Below are 8,466 nucleotides of genomic sequence, written 5' to 3'. Positions count from 1 at the left end.
TTTCCTAGAAATTGACCAAGGAGTTTCCCGGGTCATTGGTGTTGAAATATCGCGGCAGATTTCAGAGAAGATGGGGTGATGGGTATCAAGGTCCTTGGCCAACGCCCTGAGTGTTTCTTGCGCCACACCATATTTTGTAGCTACAGTGGAGGGATCATTATAGACTTGAGTGACTCCACCATGCCCTCCTTGTCTCTCCATTGCTAGCTCCTCAGATCCATCAATAGCCTTGCTCGTAAATCTGCCACCTCCCTGTTTGTGAGCAGTGGAGAATTCAGCATTTTTGTAGTCGTTCGAGGGGTCTACAAAGAGATCTTCTCTTTAGTCGAGCCTCAGTTTGCAGGGGTACGTGGTGATGAATAATTCTCAAGCTCGGCTGGGCTAGGTGCTACTAAGATTTGTGAGGCAACTATGAAGGGAGAGGCAGATCTCTTGCCGATAGCACGACTGTCTCTAGCAACATTCTTGCAAGCTTTTTGAGGTTCGCTCAGCACTTGTGTTCTTCCCAATCTTCTCCCTCCCCGTGAATGTTAGAGAATGCAGCACCCATCAAGCACTGGAATCACTCCTTGACTTTGCCTTGGCAAGAAGAGAAACCGTTAGGAGATAACCGCTACAACTTCATCAGCAAATCAGAAAACTGTTATTTCTTTGCATTTCGAAAAAACTTGTGAGCAAACTTGGAAATGACACTGCTGCACACAAACGTCTGTGGATCCATCCATGGTCTTGATTCTGGCACCTCTGATCAGATCTCCTAGACTGCAAGATGTTCTCGATAATGGTAGATAGAGGTTGAAGTTTGATAGCGCTTTCCAATATGTGATTCTCTTCGACTGCAAGGTTGGCGAAGATCGGCTGCATCCATTGCATGACTTTGATTCGCCATGGGTTGTTCAAGTGGTTCTTATTTGCTTTTGTCATGTGGAGCTTGCGTGAGTTGCTTTGTCTACCTTGGCTGAGGGAGACTTCACAGCTTGGATTGGAAATTTCAGGTGAATTTTTTCTAGGATGGATTTGATGGAAGGAGCAACTTGCAACTTGTGATCAAATGCGTAGCTGCAAATCCTACACATCACAACAATGACAAACCTCTCACGTCCGTCTCATCCCCTAGCTCCACCACCCTTAGAAGCTCCCTATTCCCATTGTTCTCGCTCCCACCGTCAGTAGCCATGGTGCTGTATCCACCACTGTTCCAACCTCTAGACCTCCGTTCCCCACTGCCGTTGATTACCCCCCCCTCACCATCGCTTTGAACCTTCCCACTACTACCACATTTTCAGACAACTTCCCCTCTTCCTGCCCTCCCAACGATATGGACACCATATCTACTCTGTCCCACTTTCTCCATCATTGCTAGTGTATCCCGCCAGCACACTTTGTACATCACCACCCATGGGAGGAAATTCCTTCTCTCTACCAATTTTGAGGGGGTCATGCTAAAGGGGAGTATTTTCCACTTGAGAGGGCAAATCCAAGCTCAGAGACTTGGAGCATGGAATTGGACGGGTAAGTGCAATCTCTAGGTTGGCAAATTCCTTCAAGCTTGGTAAAGTCCTGAGAAAAAGGAATTCAGGGACTTAGCAAGCCTGGAAGGAAGTAGCAGTGAGTAGGTGGAGGACGTTCCCCTTCACAACCGTGCCCAAGAACGACATTGAAGGTCTCTAGCATCAAACTCCTCTAGATCAAACTCCTGCATGATAAATAAAGAAAACGCAAGAGAACACTCAATACATTGGCGAGTAAAACCGGGTACATTCATCAACGGGGAGAAAAATGGATAGATAGTTATAGTCCAATCCCTCGCATCGTTAAGGAGAGATATCATGTGCTCAAAAACTTGGCCCTTGTTCTTTGCTTGCAAGCTGTCGTTCATGTCTTGCTTATGGGGTGAGGAGTCTCTCAGGCTTGCAAAAAGTTCATGGCAAATTGAATGCAAGGGAGTGGGTGGCTATAGTAGATTAACGAGGCAAGGGGAGAAATCACTAAAGCCTTTCTCTTGTAGGAGTCGTGGGCTGCAAGGCAATGCAGGGCAGGTGATCAACCGAGAAGACAGAGCACCAAATTCAAATTTCAAAATGTGCCTTGTCCTATCCAAACCTCCTTCTACTTCTTCCCAAGTTCTAGTCTCCTTAAAAGCTCCCCTTCAACTCCCTCTCCACATGACATGTGGCACATTCTTGTAACTCCCTCTCCACATGACATGTGGGACATTCTTGCCTCCCTCCCTCCTTAAGAAATAGTATAGAAGTATAGAAGGTTGTGTGATATTACTTTAGAACTTAGTGGTAGGGCTCACAAATGAGAAGAGGAAGGTTTTGAGTTAGATCCTTTTCTTGAAAGTTTGGGAAAGCCCCCTTAACATAGTTTACGCAATAAATTAAGGCATAGAGAAACGTAAGTTAATCAAGGCAAAAATAAATTACATAGATCATTTAATCCTCTAATGGATCAAAACTAGCCAATTAATTTGTGGGGAGCATAGATGCGAACAGGGAGCAAAGATGAATAAGTGGTGAATAAGTGCATGTGGCAAAGATGAATAAGTGGTGAATAAGTGCGTGTGGCAAGCAACGTATGTTTGAAGTTATTCTCCAAAGATGAGAGGAAAGCACACTTAGGGAGCAAAGATGAATAAGTGGTGAATAAGTGCATGTGGCAATGTATGTTTGAATGAATTCTGCAAAGATGAGAGGGGGGGGAAGCACAATTGACATTACGTTGTAAACTCAGGTCCATTCGCTAAATTTAAATGTAAAACTAATAGTGGTGATTCCATCATGTCGGAATTTCCATGTCAATTAGGCAAGTAGGGACCCAAATGAAAAAAATTCCATGTCAATTAGGCAAGTAGGGGCCCAAATGACTTTTATTCATCCATTTGTATTAAGAGAGGGAGGCACATGAAGAATTAAACTAAGGTCGGAAGCCCATGCATTAAGGTATTGAGCTCATGCTTGAACCTTGTCGAAGCCCCTCTTTGCCTCTATATATCTTGGCCTTTTAGTCGGCTATCATCTCCTAGTTGCTCGACTCCCCCCCTCCCCCCCCCTCTCTCTCTCTCTCTCTTTTAGCCCTTCTATGCCACCTCCCAGCCCTACCTTCTCAGTTGCTTCTCCTCAACCACCTCCTCCTCACACTCCTCTTTCTCTTAGCCCGCTAAGCTAACTAATTGCCTAGAGTCATAGGTTAATCAAATATAAAAACAAAGTGAATAATTAATGAAGAGAGGGGGAGTGATCGAGAGGGAGAGCGGGAGAGGCACAAAGAGGAGGGCACATGAATTTTTCTCACAAAATTCGGATTGATGTCCAATTGATTGGAGTCCGAGCGCATGTATGGTGAGGGAGAATAGGGAGAGCGAATAGAGAAGACCCAGTAGGAGGGTGAATGACTTGTCGGACTTATTTTAGAGGTAGTGCATGAGAACCCGTTTGATATGATGGATGACTTTTTTTAATGCCTTAAGAGTTTGTTTTGCCTTTCTCTATTTATGGGGTTGAGAGGTAGTGCATGAGAACTTGTTTGGTATGATTGATGACTTTTTTTGATTCCTTAAGAGTTTGTTTTGCCTTTCTCTATTTATGGGGATTGAGCAAGGGCTTTAAATGAAGGAGTAGCATGACTCGTCTATGATGGGTTAGAGACCCGCTCCGCTGGGTCTCAAGGTGGGATCTAAATTTTAAGAAAATAAAATTTCAAGTTTCAAGACCAGTGTTGTGATTGTGCCATAAATTTAGTATCAATCTCATTGTGCTACTTAGGAAATAGAGGAAGAAAAAATTTGAAGCACTTATTGTGCTAATGTGTTATGCATCATGGTTTAGTAGACTTTTAGATGCCTCAAGTAGTAATGATGGGTTTCAAGCTTACTTTTCTATGATGTTGGATGGAAGAAATTCATCAAGTGTGGGGAAAAGCCATCAGCCAATGGGAGCAAGAATAAAAATCGATAGGGAAGGGGGATAAGGGCTCAAAAATGGAAAATGTATTTAACATGTGTATGCGTTGTTTATTTGAACATATGTGACTGAGTACATCTCTATGTATGTGAGCATTTGGTGTTGTTGTACATGCATCTCTATGCATGTGCATGTCTATGTTTATGTGTGTGCATGTGTTTACATGAATGGTTGATTCTTGTTTCTATCATGTTGAACACTATTGCAATGTTTAATCCCATTGTGACAATAGTCAACCAGTGGTGGCTCGAAGCGAATAAGTAATATAAGATGCGAGTGAGATTTCTTCGATCCACAACCAAAACCTCAAACCTTACCTAACAACTTTTATAAAATGTTCCACATGATTCAAAGTGTATTAAAAGATGTGCATATACCAAGTGCTCAATGATTGAGAGCCTAGGCTTCATCCTTAGATAATCTACAATACCAAGCCCATTTCTAGAATTCAAAGAGTAGAGAGAAGGGACCAGCTAACTAGTTTTCACATATTTGCATTCTTTAAACGGTTTTACTTCTATTCCCAAGCTTTCACATATTGCATTCTTAGCCTATTCAATCCTCATATTTGAATTTACCGTTATGATGTGAGGGGTGTTTGTTTTGTGGTGGCACATAGCACATAATGTTTGTGTGTGTGTGTTATATATATATATATATATATATGTCTTTGTCTCTCCCTCCCTCTCCCTTGTCCTCTCTCTCTCTCTCTCTCTCTCTCTCCTCTCCTATCTCTCTATCTCTTATGCCTCTCTCTCTGTCTTCTTTTAGATATATATATCTCTCGTGCATGCACGCACGTGTGTGTGCTCTCTCTGCTCTCTCTCCTTTCTCTCTCTTTGTTAGGTCACTCTCTCTCCTCATCTACTCTGTGTGTTAGCAGACCTCGGATCAGCGTCTAGCCAAGTACAAACTGCATAGTCTTACATTTCGTGTGGCATGTGGTAGGCTCTCTCTTATGTCTCTCTCCTCATTTGCTCCGCGTGTCACTAGACTCTAGGTGAGCGTGTAGGTAGCATAGTGCTGCAGTTCGCATGACAATCCATGGCAAGCTGCATGTTGCCATTGATTCCATGACCACCATCATTCTAGAATAGACCCAGAGAAGCTAGCTTGTGAGGCGAACAAAGAATAGAAGACAACTTACTTGAAAGAAGACAATGCCAAACCAAAGTTTGCACAAGGTCATGTCGAGGTGTGTGTGAATTTTAGGGCATTTGTAGGGAGAGGGTAGGTTACAAATACTTAATATTCTAAGATTCGATGGGTAGGAGGTTTAAAAATTCAAAATTCATGGCAATAGTAAAATTTTTAGCCTCTGAGTTTCCCCCCTCTAGCGCTATACGTCAGCAAAATTGGATATCCCAAATAAGTGCAATGTGGCCTAAAATTCTTCAAAACAAAAATAGGTCAAAGGGCACGCTATTGGTTTTGATGCCATGTATTATGAAATGCAATGACCTTTGGCATGCTTATGAGCCATATAGCAAGAAAGTGCATGGAAGAGGAAACAATTCAAAATTGTAAATAGTGTTAGATTTATTAAAAGATCTTTGCACATGCACAAATTGCACATTTTCAACTTCTTCCATTTTAGGGTGAATCTAAATACCAATATCAACAACTATCAATGTTTTAAGACCACCATGGAGTAGTCTCACTCGTTTGGATTCCAAATTTTCAATGCGGTTTGATTTTCAACAAAAAAAAAAAAGTTATGGAACATGCCCTCCAATGGGTGTGCATCACTTTAGCACAAGATTGGAGGCCCATTAACCCATGCCTAGTGTTCTCATTTAGGCATGTGTCCTTGGGTTGTGGAGAAGCTCATGTAGTGGGCCATTGTTTGCTTGGGTGTAGCCATCTTTGGTGAGGGTTTAGGGACTTTTCTATATATAGGTATCTTGCATGACCCTTATCTTATGCATTGCTCAATGGAATTTAGAAAACTTTGTTTTCAAGTTGTAGTATACATTCCAATCTCTCTCCCTCCCTCCCTCTCTTCCTTCTCTCTCTCTCTCTCTCTCTCTCTCTCTCTCTCTTTCTCTCTCTCTCACTCTCTTTCTCTCTCTCTGTCTCTCTCTCTGTCTCTCTCTCTCTCTCTCTCCTACTTTCTCTCCCTCCTTTCTTTTCTCTCTTAATCTCTTGCTCTCTCTCACACACTGTCTCTGTGTCTCCTCTCTCTCTCTAGCTCTCTCTTTCTCTCTATCTCTCTTTTCAAATTTAGAACACAAATTTCAATAAGAAATTAATTGAAATAGAACTCGAAAACTCTAACAAGAAACTAATTGAAAAAGAATTGTAAGTAAAGAAAAATAATTACAAGAAGAATTATAGAATTGCGAGTAAAGAAAAAGAATTGCAAGTACCTGAAAAAAGTGCTCTGCTTATCCTTGCTCTTCCGCTCTTGGTTGCTTCAATGAAATGAGGAGAGAATGAGAATGAATGATATATAAGAAAAACTAGCCCACTCCTCCCACTCACGAATAAATTTGAATTTTAAAAAAAGAGAGGGAAATTGGAATTCATTCTTCTAGATAAATTTGAATTCAAATTTGTGTTCAACATTCTTCTTGATACTTTCTTCTCGTAGGTTCCTCTTCATTCTTCTCATACATCTCTTCTTATTTGTCGCTCTTGCTTGTGGTAGGCTCTTGTTTATCACTCTTGCTCATGGGTCATTCTACTCTTAGTTGTAAGAATTCAACCTCTCTCCCTCTACTCCTCTCCTCTTCTCTATGTAGTGGGCTCTCTCTCTCTCTCTCTAATGGAGCTTCCTCTTTAGTCGCATATCTCTCTTCTCTCTACTAGTGTTTCCCTCTCCATCACGTCTTCTCACCCCTCTCTCTCTAGTTGTGTACCTTCCCTCTCCACTTCCACTCTAACTCCTCTCCACACCCTTCCCTCTTCTCTCACCTGGGGGCCGCAGCCCCTAGGAGTCCTCTCTCTCTCTCTTCCTTCTCTCTCTCTCCTCCCCTCCCCTTCCCTCCTCGCTCTCACTCCTCTCCCTCCCTTACTCCTCTCACTCTCCTCTCATCCTTGGGGGCCATAGCTGCTAGGGGCTTCTATCTCTCTCTCCTCTCCTCCCCTCACTTTCTCTCTCTCTCTCTCTCTCCTTGCCTCATTCCTCCTCACTTCTCTTTCTCTCTCCCTCCTCTCCCTCCCCTCATTCTCTCTCTCTCCTCTCTCTTTCCTCACTCCTCTCACCCTAGGGGCCACGGCTGCCAGGACCTCTCTCTCTCTCTCTCTCTCTCTCTCTCTCTCTCTCCCTCCCCTCCCTCCCCTCACTCCTCTCTCTCTCTCTCTTCCCTCCCTCTCTATGCTGCCTCCCCCTTCTTTCTCTCTCCCTCCTCTCCCTCCCCTCATTCTCTCTCTCTCTTCTCCCTTTCCTCACTCCTCTCACCCTAGGGACCGCGGTTGCTAGGACCCCCCTCTCTCTATCTCTCGCTCTCTCTCTCTCTCTCTCCCTCCCCTCCCTCCCCTCACTCCTCTCTCTCTCTCTCCCCTCCCTCTTTATGCCACCTCTGTTGAGAGTTGTGGTGCCATAGATTAAAGGCAAAGGTATGCGTAAAGAAAAAGCTGCCACATGGCATTGAGGAGATATCCCACATGTGAGCAAGCATATGGATGTAAGTACCCTCACCTATAAAAAGGGAGGTTCATTTGAAGTAATATCAATCAAGCACTTTTCACTATCTCAAGATTCTCTTTAAGAGTCCAAGCTATCTATCTTGGAACCTAATTGACTTGAGGTACATGTCATGAGCACTCTCTTCATCATGTTTCCACACAGGTTCCATCCACCTTAGAGTGCTCCATAGATCCTGAGGCACGCATGTTTTGTCATGGTATCAGAGCTTAGGTCTAGTTCCCTTAGATTAGTTGTAGATTGAGGTTGAGTTTTCTCTTTTAGTGTTCATTCTTTCATTCTCCCATTGAAAAAATTCCACCCATGAGAGTTGAAGATTTCTGTTCAATTGTTTTGTGAGAGTTCCATTGTGAAAAAGAGAGAGCTCTTGTGAGTCCACTCTTTGTGCTGAGAAAAGAAAGAAAGAAAGAAAGAAAGTGTATTATTGTCCACTAAAGGCCAAAATGGGCCCATGGGACATCAAGAACTCTGCATACAAGATAGCACAAAATCAACGTGCCACAAAGAAGAGGCATCATCGAATATCATCTAAGTGCTACGCAATACAATGCAAGTGAAAGTACATAATGTTAAATCTGAGCCTAAATACAAAGTAAACTAGATGCAAGAAAACCGCCCCTGGGTGCAAAATGGGGGGATGAGTACAATATGCCAATGCAAAGATACAAGTCCAGGTGTCACGGAGTCTGAGAACCAAAATAATACTGGAAATCCTGTCCATCGACTTTGCCTCCTGCTATGAGAGTACAAATTTGAGCAAAGGTGAGGTGAGCGGCTGGTGGGGTGAGATCTCCATGAGTAAGTCTCCTCCAAAAAGCTGCCATCATCCTGGATCATCTGGAGATGAAGCAG

Source organism: Dipteris shenzhenensis, chromosome 4 (genome assembly GCF_047967505.1).
Source record: "Dipteris shenzhenensis isolate YYH24624 ecotype China chromosome 4, Dip_SZ_1.0, whole genome shotgun sequence".
NCBI lineage: Eukaryota > Viridiplantae > Streptophyta > Polypodiopsida > Gleicheniales > Dipteridaceae > Dipteris > Dipteris shenzhenensis.
The sequence above is the reverse complement of the archived record's forward strand: the minus strand, read 5'-3'. Positions refer to the sequence as shown.